The 19095-nt window shown below is 42.2% G+C and overlaps 1 protein-coding gene across 2 annotated transcripts in view; it reads left to right on the top strand.

Annotated features, from left to right (window-relative positions):
* The first annotated feature begins 633 nt into the window (after positions 1 to 633).
* SLC6A1 (solute carrier family 6 member 1) overlaps positions 634 to 19095 on the top strand; it is a 61128-nt gene continuing 42666 nt past the window's right edge. Inside the window, exon 1 of one of the 2 annotated variants that reach the window (XM_056337700.1) lies at positions 634 to 794. The gene's annotated coding sequence lies outside the window, so the exon portion shown is untranslated. Of the gene's footprint in view, positions 795 to 989; positions 1069 to 19095 lie in introns of those variants that run through there. The other variant, XM_056337701.1, reaches the window with a different exon arrangement.

Here is a 19095-nt window from a genome sequence, read left to right as displayed (position 1 = left end):
CTAAGCTTTCCTGTTGGAAATAACTTTCCACTTGGAAACACCCATCACCCAAACTCTGTCAGAGAACCACTGGTTTTCCTGGCAGCTCACCAGACGTGCCGTTCCTAAGTCCTTTGTTCAGCTTTTGTGAACTCGGGCCAAGGGCAGCCCAGCAATCCCCCAGCTGCCCAAGGGAACCTCTCTCGGGCCCGGCTCAGCACAGTACGGCCCTGGAGCCTCGCTGGAGCCGGTCGAGGTGAGGTGGTGACGGGTGTTGCCCCAGGCAGGGGATGGGGTCTGGGCCTGCGGCCGGGCGGGGCGGGGCGGGGGCTGCCGCGGGGCCGGGGCCGGGGTCGGGGCCGCATGGCCGGTGCCTCTCCTGAGGGGCGGGATGGGGCCGGGGCTGAGGCTGGGGCCGGGGCCGCACGGCTGGCACCTCTCCTCAGGGCCGAGCCGTGGCCGTGGCCGCACGGCCGGTCCCGCTCCTCAGGGGGTGGCCGGGGCCGGGGCCGCACGGCTGGTCTGTCCTCACGGCCGGGGTCGGGGCCGATCCCGATCCCGATCCCGATGCCGATGCCGATCCCGATCCCGATCCCCGTCCCCCTCCTCAGGGGCGGGGCGGGGGCGGGGCGGGGCGGGGCGCGCCCGGCCCCGCTACTGCGCGGCCGCTGCTGCGTGGGGAGGGCGCGGCGGAGCGGCGGGCGCCGAGCTTTAAATGAACATTACTATCGCTCGGGGAGGGCAGCGCCGGTGGCTCGGGCCGATTGGCGGCGGCGGCGGCGGCAACAGCAGCTCTTCCTCCGCCGCGGCGGCAGGTAGGGTGTGCGCGTTTGAACGCGAACTTCGGTCCTTCGCAGCTCCCGGTTCGCGGCCGCCGCGGCGCTCTGAGGCGGGGCGGGTGGCGCTCCCCTGCCCTGCGGCCGGCACCGCAACGCCCCGCGCTCTTCCCCGGGCGGACGGCGGCTGCCGGCGGCGGGGGATGCGGCCGCCCTCGGGGGAAGGAGGCTGAGGCGGCGGCGTGCCCTCACAGGCGGCGGAGCGCTGCGGGCGGAGGAGCGTCCCCACCGAGGAGCCGCGGGCGCCGCTGAGGTAAATCGCCCGGGAGGCGGCGGCGGGCGGTCGCCTGTTACCGCCGCGCCGGTGGCGGTGGCCGGGGAGGGTGGCGGTGGCGCCGGCGCCGGGTTTCCCCCGAAGGCGCTGCCGAGCCTCGGCGTGAGGAGCGGGGCGGCGGGCCGGCCGGCCTGCCTGGCTGCCGCGGCGGGAATCCGAACTGGCCTCGTCCCAGCCACAGTGGCTCCCGGGAGGTGCAGGGGTTTGTTTCCTCTCGTTTAATGCTGAGCGGGTTCCAACTCCGTTAGTCGGCAGCAGAGCATGGGTTTGGAAATACGAGGTGTCAGTCCAGTGCTCCGTTTCGAGCGTGGTGATTACGGGTTTAAAGGTTTAGTTATAATCTCGGTCCATGCATTTTTTTTCTCCGTTGCTTTAGAACTCGTTTAAACTGTATTTTCAGCAGAGATGAGTGAACTTTAAAGAAAATCAGGTCAGGCATAGATTCCGGGCATCAAACCCTTTTCAGGTCCCAGAAATAGCCACAGAAGTAGCGTGACCAATTCTTCTTTCATGCACAGAGCTTCTTATTTCCGTTGGAATTTCTGACGGATACTGGAGCTCATCAACTGGATATTTTCGGCTTAGTTTATTGAAACCTACGCGCTTTCTGGGCTTGCGTTCCTATGCAATTGCATTCATCTCCCTTGACTGTACAAGGTTTGAGTTTCTGATCGGGTTGTTGAGCACAAGCTCTTTTCCTTTTTGCATTTTTAGGGTTTAGATCTGTGAGAAGATGAAAAGAACTGTGAGGAAACGTGCGTATTAGCTATTACAGGGTTAAAAAAATAATTATTTGGATAATGATAAAAGAGGTTCAGAGAGAATGTTTTATTTCTAATACTCAGTACTTGAAACAACGGGGTTGTTAAGTTATTGCATGTCTTATGAAGTTTTGAAACACGAATCGACAAATACTTATCTTGCAGTAAATGGGTCAGATGATAACATCTTCCACTGAATCTCTTACTTCTGTATTGGACAGTTTTGGTTGCTAAGTAGCTATGAATTTCTAATCCCAAAGTAAATGATGTCATAATGACATCATCATGTCCTTTCACTTGATTGATTCTCATAAGAGAACAGTAATGAGATTTGATATACATGTCCCATCTCTTTAATATTCTTCCTCTGCTTCAGGGGATTTCCTAACCTGCCTGGCAAATTCCAGTGAATCACACTGAGCTCTAGTAAAAAGACATTGCTTTTGGAGACAAGGTGGAACATTAAAGGGACAGGGGCTGATCCTGGCCTCTTCAAAATCTGAGGAACTTGGCAGCTTATGTTTTAAGTGTGGAGATCTAGATATGAAGGGCAGTGACTTAAAACTTGGCATTACTAAATTTGCATGCAGGTGTGAAAGCATCTTGAATTTCAGAGCCGCTTCATCACTGTTGAGGATCAAGTCAATGTGTGTAAATCTAATGCTTTAGGTGAGGCAGGGGGAACAGAAAAACCATAAACTGGTGTCTTCCTTCAGCTGCCAAAAAAAATATTCGGTCCTAATTGTAAGTGGATGAAATCTGTCAGAAATTCCCATGTTAATAGTGTGTTAAGAATTGACAGCTCAATTTCTTTCTCCTTTTTACCACTGATTTTAGTATCAATACCGGCATCATAGGGGGCTTCCTGTAAGAGAGTTCTAAGTCTTTAGAGTTTGCAGAATGTGTAAGAAATTGATGGTTTTTTGTTTCTTCTGAGGTTAAAGGTACAAGTGATGTCATTTGCTGATGATCAGTGTGGACTGCTAGTTTTTATCATGTGTGTGTTCGTATGAGCATGGGTTGACATAGATTTTAGGCAATTGTTTTCATGATAAACTGTTGGTTTGCAATCATGAATTTCTTCGTACCCAGTGAGTTCGAGATACTCAGGACAGAGCCATGTGTATTTTGTGTGTGCAAATCCTACTATGTCATATGATGTGGAAAAGGGAGAAATGAAGCAATTTTCATGTCCGCTTTAATGGAACATGTAGTTTGGTAAAGTTAAAAGCTGTGTCTGTCTCATAAAATTCAGAGGCTGCTTACACCAATCTCACTTGATTCATGAATATCGCAGCTTGCTAAAATGCATTTCAAAAGTAAACAATGATTTGTTAGCACGAACGAGTTAGTGGTTAATGTATTTACTGAAGATACTGCCTGCTGATGTGATGCTTCTATTATCGCTAAAGTACTGCAGTGCTGATGGCACTATTAAGTATAACAGAGTAGTAATTGAACATGAGGACTGGGAACAAGTAGGGAGGTGGTGGGGGAAGATGGCTTTTGACTGCATATTTGAATCTATTCACCATGTAAGTGCAATGTAAGCTACAGAAGCAAAAAGGAAATTTCTAAATAATCTGTAAGAATTCTGCACTCATCATCCTATATGCAGTGACAAATTTCCGCAAGCTTTAGATGCTTTTTGGGATGACTCAACTACAAACAAATGATTCGTGAAAAAAAGGGGAAAAAAAATTATCTCTGAAGAGAATCCTTGGTGACAATTTCTTTTCAAGTTATCTTAGGATTTTCTACTTACCATGATTTTTTCTAACTCATGCCTGCCTTTAATGTTGGAAACAAAAAATGAATTTGGACTTGGGGATATATCTGTGCCTTTCAACTGCATGTTAGATGGTCATCTGTGACATTTGCATGGTTGTGCTTTTAATATGGTGACACATTTGGTTACATAAAATGCAGAAAGCAGTGTACCTCAAAGCCTTTCTGAATGCTTGTAATGGAAGGTTGATGCTGCAGTCCTGACCCCTTTGAACAGGCGATGACAGCACAGACGTGGCCAAATAGAGAAAGACAGTGAATGCTTTCACAGTTGTGACAGATCTCACTTAAAAGACAAGGTCAGTTCTTGCAGTGGCTCAGTAAAACAATGGAGAAGGCAACAAAGTCTTTTGTTGTATGAATAGTAATAAGAAATGCTGTCTTTAGTTTTTTGTTATCTACTGTAAGTCTAACCTGCATGCAGATCACGGGTGAATTATCTGTTATCTGGCTTAAAAAACCCCACAAATGATATGCTTCAGAACTTCTAGCGATTGAGGTGCTTTGCTCCCCTGCTTCCAGAAGCATGCCCTTTGACTGTCAGTGTGAGGGTAGGCAGCGATTCAGTCCCAGTTTCTGCTTTTGTCATAAGCTCTGCATGAGAATAGAATAAAATGCCAGGTGGATTACTAGATTTACTTTTTTTTTTCTTCCTTTAGTTTTAGATTTTTAAGGGGAAAATAGTGTCTATAAAATCTGAGACTTTCTCAGGCCACTTGTGTGAGCCTTTTATAAGGGCAACACTGGCAGTTGGTATTTGAAATGAGTTCTGTTCAGTCAGATTGCAAGGTAACCTGGCAAGTAAATTAATCTACACCTGGATCTTCTTTACTGATGGAAAAACAATCTGCCAGCTCCATAAAAAGCACTATTTACAGAATGCAGAAAGGATTTAGTCCCTTATATACAGGCAAATAAAATAATTTTAAAATATATTTTTGTATATGTACTCTATCCTCCTTTCTGTTAGAAGGAGTTTGAAGAAGGAATGTCATGCAGTGTAACATGAACAACAAATTGTTACTCTCCAAGAAACCCCTTGGCTGCTTTTTTTTTTTTCTTTTTCAAATGTATTTTGCAATAATTTTAATTGTTCAAGATCTGGCCAACATGCAAGCTTGTGAACGTAGAAGATGCTGACCACGTCCACAGTAGGGCTGATGTCATCTGCAAACCAAGGACTAAACGCTGCTGTCAGTTGCACTAGTGTAGCTGGAACATTAGCTTGAGAGGTCATGCTTTGGCTTTGCCCCAAGGAAATAGACCCAAACCGTTTACATTAACATTCTGATATTTCCATGCTGCTACTCTGATCAGACTCAAATGTGCAGAAAATGCCACTCTTTGAACAGTAATTGTGCTTTGTACTGGGTTAACGACAGCTCTGTTACAAAAGAACCCTGTGGGTTACAGAAAACCCACAAGGTATAACAGCTACGAGTCCTCTGACTTCAATGGTAATTGATAGTGTTCTGTATCAATCAAAGTAATCACTTTGGTGTCTCAGAAGTCCCATGTTTGTCTTACTCTGCAGGAATTCTGATGTGCCACTGTTGTCTGTTTAAAAGAAGAATAAATATCACCAAACAACAACAAAACACAACCACAAAAAAAACCAACCCAACAACAACCAAAAAACCCTAAAAGAAATAAAATAAAATACAGGTGTGGGCCTTACATGCTGGTGGCTACCATTAGCTATTAGATATGAAAAGGCTTTCTGTTTAAGACTTAAATTAAACATATTTAGGTATCAATTGTTCCAAAATCACCTTTCCACTCAAAATAAGTTCCAAAAGAATTAATCATTTGGAAACGGAAGTTATTTCGGAAAACCAGAGAGATTTGTTAAGCTGGAAAATTTTGATTTTATTCCAGCTTTGATCCTTATATTTTAAAAGATGTGATATGTTGTTAGCAAACTTAATGCTGATTTTAGTTTCGAGCGCTGTCTTAGAATAATCTTTTTGTAAACTGAATCTTTACTGTGTAAGGTAACACTTATTTAATGTTTACTTATAATCATGTTATAATGAAATGCATACAATGAAAAATCAGTACTTTTGATAGCAATTGTATTCCTATGTGTATCAAGCAATACCTACACAGCTGAGGATCACACTGTAACTTTATAAAATCATTTAACAAGACTAAGCTACAGGGCAGAAGAAAGGAAGAAAAAAGTTATGTCAGTGGTGAATAAATACATCACAAAATTTTCAAAGATACATGCTTTCAGTTACCAAGTGATGTATTCCTTTCAATACAAACTAAAAATTCTTAAGTCACAGTCTGATCTTGAATTCTGCTTGTGCGAGAAATTCTGATGATTTTTTCTTTTTCCTCCCTCTGAATTAAAATGGATAAAACTAAGCTCAAGGTGCAGACTGCTTTCCCAGAGAAGTTTCCTCAGTGTTTTCATCACTTCTGAGTCGTGGGTGTTGGAGGGGAGGGGGAGAGTTTGCACAGTCTGTGCAATCACACTTCTTCCAAGATGTAACTTGCAGCATGCCCTTGAAGGGAAAGGGCACGCACCACCAACTCTTCGCCAATCTGAACCCTAGAATTAGTTAATTTGGGGGTTCTGGGATATAGCTCAGGGGAGTCAATTTGCTTGTTGGTTAGTTTTTGTTTGGGTGTTTATTCTGGCTGGAATGTAGTGGAGACTCAGTCTGACAACTGACACAGTGCTCAAAGAGAAAATACTTTATCAAGGTGATGCTGCTGTTTAACATCTCTCTTCGTTTCAGGCGACGACAACTGTTTCCCCACTGTATGACTGTTTCCTCAGTGAAGCTGCGATGAAATGAGGCAGCTGTTTTAAAAACAAGTATCACAGGAATAAAACATGGCTTCCAGTTGTGGATAGAACAAGGAGGGCACTGTTTAGTATTCTTCTCTTCCTCAGTTGTTTTTAAAGGCTAATGAAAGCCTAAGGAGACGCTCAGACAGTCACACTAGCACAAATCCCTGTTATTGCTCTGATGATGAGCCTTGGTACTGGAAATTTTGCATGCTGCATCTTTGTTGCCTTCTGTAGATGCTACAGATAGCAGGAAGGGATTGATAAAATGACACAGATGCTTTAATTATGATTTGATTACAGAGCAGCCAGAGGAGTCTATTCTGAGGAATATGCAATTAGGAAAAATTATGAGGACTATCTAACCTTCCGAAATTAAAATTAACTGGGATTATTTGAACAGGGTCTTAATATTTCTGAAATAATATAATTCCTGAAGGATCTTGCTGCTCTTATGTGTTAGATCCTCTCTAGTTTAGCAGGTGGGTTTCAGGGTAACACAATGTCATCTTACTCAGCTGCATCTACTGGTTTGCTTCACCGAGCAGTCCCATCCCTTGCTGGTCACGCACAGCAGGGTGACGCAGAGCCTGCGTTTCAACTGGAAGTAAGCAGCCATCCCTGGGTTGAAGCACAAAAAAAGGAAGAGCAGTTTAAGCGTTCCTGGATCATCTCTCAGTGTGAAAACAGGGTTTCTTCCATCTCGGGAGCAAGAAAACTAGAGTTGTGCAACCTTGCCATGTGGGTTCCAAAGGGAAGGTGCAGCTGGAAAATTCCATGCCTTTTCCACTTGCAAACTATTTGATAGCAGAAAGCTATATGATTAAGTATGTTAAGCTTCTTTGTGGGTTTAAGTGGTACAAATGACTTGAATTTAATTCCATTGATTTCACTAGGTGTCAAACATGAGCAGAATTCAAAATCTGGCCCAGAGTTGAATAGCAGCATACCTTCAGCCTCAATTATAAAGACACTTAAATCTTATGGAAGGTACATTCTCAGACAGTAATCGTGCATTCTTCGCTTTTCTGAAGTGAGTTCCTCTATGTGGACACGCAGCATCAGCCTGGAGACTGATGTCAGGCACCGAGCTGATAAAACGCTGGGTTGCCCCAGCTAGCTGCATGAACTAGCAGGTGAGGGCACGGGCAGGGCAGGAGGCTTTCAGGGTGCAAACAGCACCACATCCACAGCTGCTGTCATCACTATGCACACAAATAAAGTTTTACTTACTTTTCCTCAACACTTAGCATGTTCATTTACCAGTAGTAGAAGTTGGGGTGTTTTTCTTATTTTCTGTAGAACCAAATATTTAAATATTAATGCTTGAAAATCATACCTCAAGTATAATGTCGGTTAGTCTCCCTGAACTACCGCTCTCCAGCCAGAAACAGCAGGACCTGCCGGGGCCCTCCGGGGCTCTGGTGTGGGCTGCTGGGTTTGCTCCAGGGCTGCAGGGTGGCAGCAGTGGAAGGGAGAAAGACCCCTGCCTCGGAAAGCTCCGGGAGACCCGCTCTTCCAGCGGCTCATCGAGGCCACGTGAACCCGGGCGTTGCTGACCTTGGTGCCTGGATGCCCCATGAATGGATATGGGGGTTGTGAGAAGCACCAGCTGGTTTCGTTCACCTCCCTAGGGGGCTTGTGCTGAAGACTGACCTTGCTTTTGACCTTGCTTACCTTCAACAGCAACAGATACCCCTGAGCTGACAGCGAATGTGGCCTGCGCAGCTGAGGATAGATGGTGTTCAGGACACTTAAAGAACCACTGTTCTTCCTGAACAGGTGCTGAGCGCGTTTAAGCTTAAGTGTAGCTAAAGATCAGCAGCTGCCAGTTTCCTTTGTCAATTATAAGGGCATTTTCTAGTGTAGTGCCTTCCTTATTTATTTTAACATTTCTTTTTAAAAGCCTTCAAACCCTCCAACTTCAAAGCATTTCTGTTCCTACTGACCCATGTGTATTTCACATGGATAAAACCTCTAGCTAGCAACTTGAGGATGATTACTCAAGGGTCGCTTTAATAAATTAGGTTATTTATTTTCTGCCTGAAATTCCCTGGTTGGTGACTAAGAGAAACTTTGTATTAAGCTGTGCAAAGCATAATGGGGTTGTTGTAATGCTTTGATGTGGAAATGCTTAAATGTCAAAAAAAAAAAAAAAAGTGGTGTTATTGATAGAGAAAGCTTACTTCAGGTATCTAGGGACAATTTATATAAACCAAATATAGATTATACTAGGAAGATTATAGATTTTGGCAATAGCCCTTTTGAACTTCTATATTGGACATCATAAAAAGGTCAAAATCAAATTGTTTTCTTCAAGTGTTCTGCAGATAGTTGCAAATTCAGTCCTTTTTAAAAAATAAAGATATATTTTATCTCAGTGATAGGGTAATTAATATTGCAGTAAATGTAAGTAAGATTTTCATTTTCTCATACCTATTACAAAGCCATTCTTGATCAACAGACTTACTGAGATGACTGTACTTAATTTTTCTGGAATTAAAAGGCTATAGTGAATTTGCACTATGTTCATCTTGCTTAGTGAAGGCAGTTATATAAGAGTTGCTTCCCCTTCACTGATTGAATTGTATTTCCCATGCCATTTCTTGCTTTCCATGTTGCTTATAGATTAGCAAAAGAGTTTGCTTATTTTCTTCTTTTCTTCTTGTCTCTATTTTTGAGGCTTATTAGCACAAAGTAGCTCTGAGCCATAGCTTGGACACCAGAGATTCTGAAAACCTCAAATAGCCATAATAATGGAGTTGGATGAAGGATGCTGGTTGCCATGGGAACAGTGCATGTGCCACACAAGATAATGTAACTGCTGTAGTGCAGAGATCTGTGCTGCATATTGATTGCAAGATTTCTTGGAATTCCTTATAAATCTTATGCTGTGTGTTCCACCTAGCAAGTGAGAGAAGCTTATCAGCTGGACTAAATTCAGAGAGATTTTGTTAATTTGAAAAAAGTTGACTTTTACATGTGAGGAGAGAAGGAACGGGTCAGAACCACTCGAGAGTATTGTTGGGTTCACAGCCTTTCCTTGTTGAGTTGACAGTGTCCTAACTGTTGTGTTAAATCAGAGTTAATGAAGTATTGGAACTAAGGCACTACGGGTGAGTGCCCTGAGTTAAAGGGGCAATAGAAGGCCGTAGGAAACTGAACTTTCCCCTAGATGTTTCATATGGTGGCTTGTCACCTGGACACCTGCACAGTATTACAGTTCCCCAGTGTACCTCTAAGCTTTTGTTGGTATGCTGCTGAAAAGTTCATTTTTGTTCCAGTTTGTCAGGGATGAATATAACTAGTAGCATAGCTGTGCAAAATACTGTGATTAAGAAATATCACACTCATTGACAGCCAAGAGGATGAGTGCAGTATTGGTCATTTCAGCAAGCTGCGGGAAGACGAAACATGCAGGTTTTAATATGGAGGACTTCTGTGTGAGCAGGACCACACTTGGGTTTGTTTCTCAGTAAGGCTGGGCTTTGCTTGTCTTTAAATGTATGAAAATCACACCTTTCAGAGTGGCAGCATCTACCAGGTTAGTGTAGTACTAGTAGGCTGCTAAAGTTGTCCGCAATATTGCATAAACCCAAATGAAACAGGACTGGTTTCGCTATAATTCTGCAGCCTACGTTTTCTGTGTCCTGGAATAACAACATAGAAACTCTAGTTATTGTTTATTATTTGTTATCAGTAGCCCAGTTCCTCACTGGCATAAACCAGCAGAGGTCTATAAGTGGTCATCTTGGTGAAGTGCTCCTTCACTGCAGGTAAGCCCTGGCGTGTGACCTCCCCAGGGGCTCGTATCCTGCTTCAGCATCCTGCTTCCTGGACTCGGATGGGATCTCTAGGCCACGTTCACTCCTCGGTGAAAGGCAGTCAGGTCCACTAGTGCTCAAGATGATTGTGCAGATGAGATAATGCAAATGAAAACTGTCCTTCTAATGTTACCCCTCTGGGAAGGGTGATGCCAGAAGCTTTTGCTTGCCTTCAGCAGGACTGCTGGCAATTGGCCACTTGTCCTCTCTCTAAAGGTAAACATTGTAACTGTCCCAGTGCCAGTGTTACTGAATCAAAACTGCCACTCCCCTCCTCCCAAGTTACATGTGGGGATACATAACCTTTACATTTTTCCTTAGATCTGCTTTCCCAATCTTTTTTTCCCTATGAGGAGTTTGTGTCAGTACATGAACTTCTGGCAACTATTAATAAAACCCAACAAGGCTGGTAACTGAGATTTATTGGAAGGTCTCTGCTTTTTTTATTTCGTCTCTTAATTCCTGGAAAACCTGCAGTTAGAGAAGATACTGTGTAATCATTGATCTTACAAGGTTTTTGGAGATGATGTAGATAGTTTCATACTTCACTGGTGCTATTTGAATCTCTGGGTGTTGTCTGACTCTACCTCAAAAGTATCAGACCTTGAAGAACTGCGTTAGTGAGGTTTTCTGTGTCTGCTCTAATGAGATACTTATCTTGAAGGAGAGATGGGTAACTTAAATCTATCTGAGGTATTATTTGTCAGAAATGTGTCTAAGAGGACATTTTTAGAAACGTTAGGCTGTTGTGCCCTTGGGGCGTTATTTGCAGGGTTGTGTGACTTTGTTCATCAGTACGGGTCATCTCAAATGTGGTGCTCAGATATCCATTCAGTTTATTCTTGACTACTATTTCTGCTTTTTCTTTACTACTATCCCTAGTTTTAGATGCTACCACCACAGCCCATCAGAGTACCTAGTTTTATTGCCAGTTCAAAAAACTGATTATACAGGATCAGCTTCTCGGAGGAGTTCTGAGATTTTTTTTGTACAGCCAAACCAAACTGAGATATCATCCAAGATGTCTGTTTATAATAGAGGTGACTGCTTTGTAACGTATAGACAGCTAACGTTTTAGGCCACTTAAACATGGTAAGGGACTAGTGGCACTGCACTCTATGTTTAAAGCCATTGGATTTTCATTTCTTTTGTAACCCTTTGACACTTTTTGGGATTGTGTAATAATTCATGTGTAAAATCCTTAGCCTTTTTTGAAACGAAGTGTATGTTCAATTTAGTAAATGAACCCATTGGTGAACTTGGATGTTCAACGTCACCTTGGATAGGAGCAAGGCTCTTGCCTGAGTGGTGTGAGGCGCCCACCTGCTTGGCTGAGCCCTCCTGCCCCACCTGGTCTGAGCAGTGCCATTCGTGCCCTGAGGGCCTTTGTGTGCAGCTCTCACAGAAATGAAGCCTGGGACCTTCTGCCAGGTGTCCAGGGATTAGCTGGTTAGGTTTCTATACGTGTGTGTAAATATACACATAAATACACACCCATTAACCATGTGTTTTTCTGTATATCTCCCCCTCTCTCTGTATATACTCTGCAGTTCTTATCTTTTCCTGCTCTCAGCGATGCTCCTGCTGCCACTTAATGATGTTTAAGATGATCGCTTGGATTAGAAAGCTCTTCAGTTAGGATAAAAGTGAACAGGCAGGAACTGAATGTCACCTGTAACTTTTGTTTTGGCCCAAGCTGTGCACCAGCTGGAAGTGGCTTGTCACCATAACAGGGCGGTCATATGGTTCTGAATGAACATGTAGCTGAGGCACAGTTATCGATTGTCACTCGTCTGTCCTTGGACTCTCTGGTACTGTCCTGGTACTATCGTGATTTTAAATAAATACTCAGCTCTCTTAAGTGTGGGAACAGGTATGAATGCCTGTAAATGCCTACAGCAGCCTGGCTCAAGGTGGCCATGAAGAATGCCAGGGAATGTGTGTCCTTTCTGTGGTGTTTCATGGTGTTGATGTCTATAAGTCTGTCGCTTTGTCCCCAGGAATTTTTAATGTCAAAATGGTGCTAAATTTGATAAAGGCAGGGACTGAGTTTATAGCAGGATATCTCTTCAACTGACACTTTTTTTACAACAGAGTTTTAGGGGCTCGATAAAAAACCCATGTGAAAGACAGGGCATCTACTGCTGTCATTCGATGGAAAACTATGTAGGTTACCAAATGTGTCAACTTCCATGTTATCCCTTAAGTCACTTTCCTTGGTTGAACTCCACGGAGTCTGAAGCTGCTGCTGATTGTTAAGGTCTTGCATAGCACCTAGTGTACAACATTCTATAAATCTTCCCTGTTTACTGTACTAAAGCTGTAGGAATTGAGTGATTATAAAGTAATGATTAACACCTTATAGCTCAATAGATTTTAGGAGTGCAGGTCTGGTAAGAAATGCAGCTGCCGCCCCCTCCCCTATCCTGCCAAAAGCTCCAAAACCCACAAAAACTCTGGCATGTAAGATGGTTGCTGGATTGAATATAATAATGTTCCAATCATCGGCATGTGTAGTTGAGAAGACAATGAGTATTTCTGAAGAAAACAGTAGGGAAGTGAGCCAAATGCTTACCTTGGAAAGGTCAGTGACTTTAACGTATCAGCAGTAATTTGTACTAATTGTGAATCTGGCCCTGGCATCTAGGCCCCCTAAGGAGTAGAGCAAGGGTTATTCTGGTTTTGTGAATGCAAGCAAATCAAGACTGTCTATGGTTTATCATTCAGAACTCCCTTTCCAAGTGCTTAAAGCCACATTTAAGTCTTCAAGAAGAAGCAGCGATACCTGATGGTGCATAGTTACAAGTGGTAGAATTTTATCTTCGTGGCTCCTGGAAAAGGAGATTGATGGCTCTGCTTCACAGAGACGCTCAGAGGACTGTGAGGAAGATTGTTTTCTCAAATTTGCATTCAGCTATTCTAAGTTTATCCATTTCCACTGAGCACAAGGATGATTTTGATTTTACACAACAAGAATTTCTAAGGAGGCGCTAGATTTACAAAAGCGGTTGCCAAGGGTCTCCTAGGGACTTGACAGATTTACAGACGGATGACATACTACTACTGTACTCCCAATGGAAATTGGGTTTGATATAAATAATAAAGAATTGGAGGTGCTCAAGGACAATGTTCAAAAGCAATTTAGAGAGGCCATGGAACATTTTGATTTGTCTCAGTATAATTCCTCCCACAAAAGGGAGTTGAACTGTGGTGGAATTTATTTATTATAGCTTTACACTTTTTTTTATATTGAAAATTGAGCTTCAGCATTATATTCCACTTCTGCCTTTCCTTTTGCAGATTACATAAAGATAAATGAGTATCTTACATAGGAAAAATCTTTGGGCTGGGGAAGGTTTAAATGAAAATTTTCAAAGATATTTTTTTTTTTATTATTTCAAAAGAGTATGTATGTCTCAGCCAAAGTGGTTTAGTAATGGTCAAATATGGGCTTGGGAAATGCTTAGATGGACCTTTGAAAAATGTCGTAAACTTCCTAGCTAATATTTTCTAAGTATTAAAAAAAAAAGACACGCTATTATTTGCAGATCACGTCTGTGCCAACACTGACAGTCTTAGAAAGGCAACCCTATTTAGTTTGCTCTATTGTTCTTTATATGAGAACTTGCTGCCTTTTCTTCTGAGTAACACAAAAGCTATTTTATTTCTGAGGAACAAATGCTTTCTGAGTGAATCCTGTAAGATGCTGGGTTTCTTTCATGAGACCACTATATTTTCCTTTTGCTGCTATTTTTGAAGTTGTAGGAAATTGCAACAGAATTGCATTACAAGGGCAGAGCTGCTTATGTTGTGTTTTGCTTCAAGTAGTTAAAGAAAAGAATTGCTGAGAGGTGCCTAAGATACGGCAGCTAAATAGGCGAATGCCCATGTACCTGCTAGTTAAGACATGTGTATTGCAGCTAGAGATGAATTCTTTTCATTTATAGATGTACTGATGTTAGAGGTGAGATGGAGGGGCAGGGGAATAATGTTCCTTCTTTAAAGGTCATATAGATGTTGTCTTGAAATGCATTGTATTCAGGCTCTCTCTAAAGCTATCGCAGCTTACTTTTTGCTACAGCATATTGGGGGAATTAATCACCTCCAGGTATTTACAGTCAAGATCAGCTTCTTCCTCGCTCCTTGCAGACAATCTAAAAATCACATTGATGATGGGTAACACTGATGAGTATATAGTAAATCAAACAAAAAAACTGTGCAGATTTATGGGCAGTTTTCTTCCTAAGGGGTGACAAAGGTGTACAGATTGAGGACAGCTTAGCTGTCCTCAAAGGTACTCCTATTGTTGAAGCACAGAATGAGGAAAACTAGCTGTAATTGCTCAAAGATGTATCAGTTGTACTTCCCCTGTGGATAGAAAGACATGGAAATAATTAACACTACAAAGGAATGGCCACAATGGAAAGAGTCTAGCATTATCCTCTGGTGTCCTTTTTGGAAGGCAGATGAAACCTGTCGGGGCCCAGCTCCCTGCCTGCCTTACTGCAGGTAGGAGACTTTTGGCAGCAGTGGCAGAAGCAGTGTTGAAATGATTGCTGCCTGGTACTGCGAGAGTTGTTGCTTCTGCTTGGACCCTTGGGGTTTAAGAATGGCCAAGGAACACAACTGTAGGCAGTTCTTGTCCTTCCATTTTATTCCACGTGGTCTGCTAGTTTTTTGAGCTGGATGTTAACAAGTGGGTCTGCTCTTAAGTAACCCAGCTTTCTGCAGCAGGTGTGGGATTTGGCACTGGGCCCCTTGAAGAAGTTAGGTCTGAGAGAAGAGCTTGCAGCTGAAGAGCTTTGAATAGCAGCAGGTAACATCCTCAAACTGCAGTATCTCAGACTTGTCACTGTTTCTTGCTTGCTTCTGGATTAGGAGCATAAACAAGCAAAAAATTCTGAGGAGTGCTGTATCCATTAAAAAACAACAACAGCAAAAGCCCCCAAACCAACAACAAAAGCCCAAAGAATTTTTGTTTAAGAACTAACATTGGGTCAGAATGGGGAACATAAGTGATTATTACACTTAGCATCTGGCATGTGTGTCAGCCTAAGTTGTGTCTGAAAGCAAAATGTATGGCTGTCTCCAGAAAGTTTTATTCATCAATGCTGCATTCAGGCACTTCAGGGAACAGCTGGTGTAGGGAGATTTACATGGGTACCATACGTTCTGCTATATTTATACTATCAATTATTATGCTGACATGGTTTCTGCGTGAAACACATAGTGAACCTCTCTGTAGATTTATTCACTTTTTGGCTGGGCTAGTTAAGATCACACTACTTTGTTTATAATTCTTTTCTAAAGGCATTTGCAGTGTTTGTGTGTGAAGTAATTGTGTAGTTGTTTACCTTCTGCAAGTGTTTGTAACAAGACTTATTCTGTAGTCTTGGCTATGAATATTAGTTGTACAGCAGTTTTTCTCCATGATGCTCCTACCTTCAAGACAGAGGATTTACAGGCAGCTGCTAGAAATGAGTGTTGCTTTTCCAGCAGGAGGCTCTTGTAGTGGAAATCAGGGAGCTGGAAGAGAGGTTGAAAGTGTAAATGGGAAAGCCCAGGGGCCTTTGCAGAAAGCCATCTCCACTGACCTTGATACGTTCACAGTAGTGGACAACGTGGTTCTCTGCATTTAGACATGGTTATGGGAAGTATAAAATGTTGACTGGATGACAGCTGGACTGCTGTGACATTTTGCAGGGGAGGGAAGGGATCACCAGGAAAGCTGGATCGGTTACTTTTCCGTCTGGAGGATGGGTATTGTAAAAGAATGCTGCTTCCGTTCATATATATATATTTATTTTTTTTAATATAGGATTAATTCAGTGCCAGCTACCTAATGTCACTGTTGCTTCCACAAAATATTTAAAAGTTCTATAACAGCAAACTGAAATAATCTCCATTCAATTTAAAACAAAGCTCTATATTTTATTTGAATAATGATGACCTCCTCCTTAAAATCAGAGGTGAAATTCCATCACTGGTTGGATGTGCAGAGGAGTCTGAAATACATAGTATACCATTGAATGAGTTGTATTGGAGGATGTCTAAATTGTCTTGCAAATAAATGTCTCCAACATCATGGTTTATTTCTAGGGAACTTTATTTAGCAGGAGCATGAGTTATCTCTGCCATGTAGCAGTCAGGATTCACAGTTTTCATGAAATATCTCCTACTACAGGAATAAAGACTTCCTTTGTTTACTGGGGGGGAAGGGGAAGCACCCTTCAGGCTGTTGTCTATAGCTGCTGACGTGATAGAACATGAATATGCCTTTGCTTGTGGAATCTCAGATTGGCATTTTAGTAGGGAGGGGGGTATGTTCAAGGGTAGCTTAAAGCTGACACTTTGTCATCTTGCAGTGATAAGCCCTAAAAAGAGCTGTTGTATGCACTGGAGAATATTATGCATAATAAAAATAGGAATACTGGAAGAGTTAGAAACCGTAGTTTGTATTCAATAGCTGAATTGTGCAAGGTATGGAGTGCTGTCTTGTGTGGAACGTTCTCAGTTAATGGGAATTTCTTTGCTAATAAAAGGCTTCAAGATTTGGTCCAATGGATCTTAAAAATGGTAGTGCTATTTGTGGATATGATTGGCAGATGTAATCCCTTTCCTGCTCTCATCTACATATTTCCTTTCCTGGTCTGTGCCTGCCATTAGACCAAAACATAATTAAATCTAGTATTTGAGAACCAAAGTAGACATTAATCATTCAGGGTGGTACTTTCTTTTTCTTCCTTTTTTTGGAAGTCTAAGAAAGATAGACACCTTAATCCCACTGAAATACACACATATGTATTTTTGGATCTTTGGAAAAATTCAGCCACATTGTTTAATATAATCCAGTGGTGATCTTTTATTCACGCCCTCTTACACATAAATCTTTGACATTCCTGTTGAAAATATTGTAAATGAATTGGAAATGTCATATTTTTTTAAAAAAATAACACTACCATAGGTTTTTTTTCTTATCTATTAGTTGTAAGAAATATGCAAGTTTTACTCTTTTCTGTCTTTAATTGCACCACTTGAATCCCACAAATGCTTCCATAGCATAACAGAAACAAACTTTCCTCAGTTTCCCCTTGTCTTCATTGAGGTAAGCGGTGACTTGCTGATAGCCATTGCACAAGCACTCTTTTTCTGATCAAACCTGAAAAAAACATAAACAGGCTATCACAATGTGCCAAGTAGCATTGGCCCCTCTAAAGCGTGACAAGCAAGTGAAAATTGTGCTGCCTTAAAAAATGTGCCCAGCTTGCCCTGAATGTAGTTATCCTGTGGGGTTATTACGGGGGTTTGATACGCAGTCGGTACGTCCCTTTTAACAGCTAGCCATGTGAAAGGTCATAAGGTTTCAAGGTAGGAATGATGGAAATCTAAAACTGGTGGTATCTTCACATAGCCTATCCTCCGTGGGTTGGAGGCACTTCAGTGAATGTTTGCACAAGTAGGAAACAATATTTGGAGTTTATTTGCTCTCCTGCATAGAACAAAAAGGGAAGTGGGGCAGGAGAATTTATTCTGCCTTCCTTGATGGAAAGCCTTATTCACAGCAGCTGTCTTGGTATAAACAATTAAGCAAATGAAGCTGCAGTCCGTGGGCCTGACATGCTTCTCCCATGATTTGCAAGCAGCGTGCCACCTTTAGGGATGTGGTGGGCGCTGTGAAAACTCATGGTACACAACCGTAAAAAATTTAAACTGGGAAGAACCTCTGGAAGTCATCACGTCCATGCATGTACGCTATGTGAGCTGACTTTGTTATTTGTCCACATTTGAACAGCTTATAGAAAAATGTTAACAAAACAAGAAATTATACGTACGTCACTCAGGTTCTCGTTTTCTCTGCTTCTTTCAAGTTGATCATTGAAAGGAAGATTTCATAGCTATAGGGGGATGAATATTTCTCTCCTTTCTGCAATAAATTTATAGCATGGTATGCTATTTGTTTGTTTAGGCTTGTTAAAATTTTCTCCTTTTAGCCAAATGCCCTTTTCCCTCAAAGTAACATGAGCTCCCAGTGGAAGATGAGGATATTCACTGCTTAACAGAACGAAACCCTCCGGTTCCACAATCCCTGCAGTCTGGCAGTATGTTTGGAGTAAGGCCATTATGACAGCCTTAGATTGGCTTAAAGCTAAATCACGGGAGAGAACGCTCAGTCTGTGCTATGCAGATAAGAACTAATATTTGTCTGTAAAGCAATCTGACTTTTTTGCCACTTGTTTTTTTATTATGCCCAAAGGGGTATACAATTAACTTCTGTGCATTATTCTTAGGAGTTCCCCATTTTCTGGTTAATACCTGGAAGATGAGTCTTCAGAGGAGCCAGGATATGTTGCTCATATTCAGTATCGTGCAATACAGAAGATTTCTTTTTTTGTGGAGAGAAGATCCAAGGAATTGCTTCTTGTCTAATAGGCAGAAATGGATTATTTTTTTCTCCTTAGGAAAATGAATGCATTTTAAGAGGGAGGTGATTAGTAAAGAATGACAAAATGTGTAGGAATATAAACATAGCTTTATTTCAATCTAAGTTTTATGGTATTGGGGTCTGGAAAAGAACTTAACTCTGTGTGTGTTGGTATGAGCAAGCAGGTGCAGCAATTGCTTTTGAAATGAGTCCAAGCAAGTAACATTAAGTCCTCATTTTACACCTCACTGAATGCTGTGCAAAGAGCAGAACTTCCCAGCAGCATAAGCAGATACAATTCCATTGATAGCTTTGGCGCTGAGCCTATTCACTTAAATCAGTGAAGTAGTATCTGCTAATGCCTCAGTAAACAAAACCTATTACATTATATAGGTCAGTATTTATTTT

Source organism: Falco biarmicus, chromosome 4 (genome assembly GCF_023638135.1).
Source record: "Falco biarmicus isolate bFalBia1 chromosome 4, bFalBia1.pri, whole genome shotgun sequence".
NCBI lineage: Eukaryota > Metazoa > Chordata > Aves > Falconiformes > Falconidae > Falco > Falco biarmicus.
The sequence above is the reverse complement of the archived record's forward strand: the minus strand, read 5'-3'. Positions and strand labels throughout refer to the sequence as shown.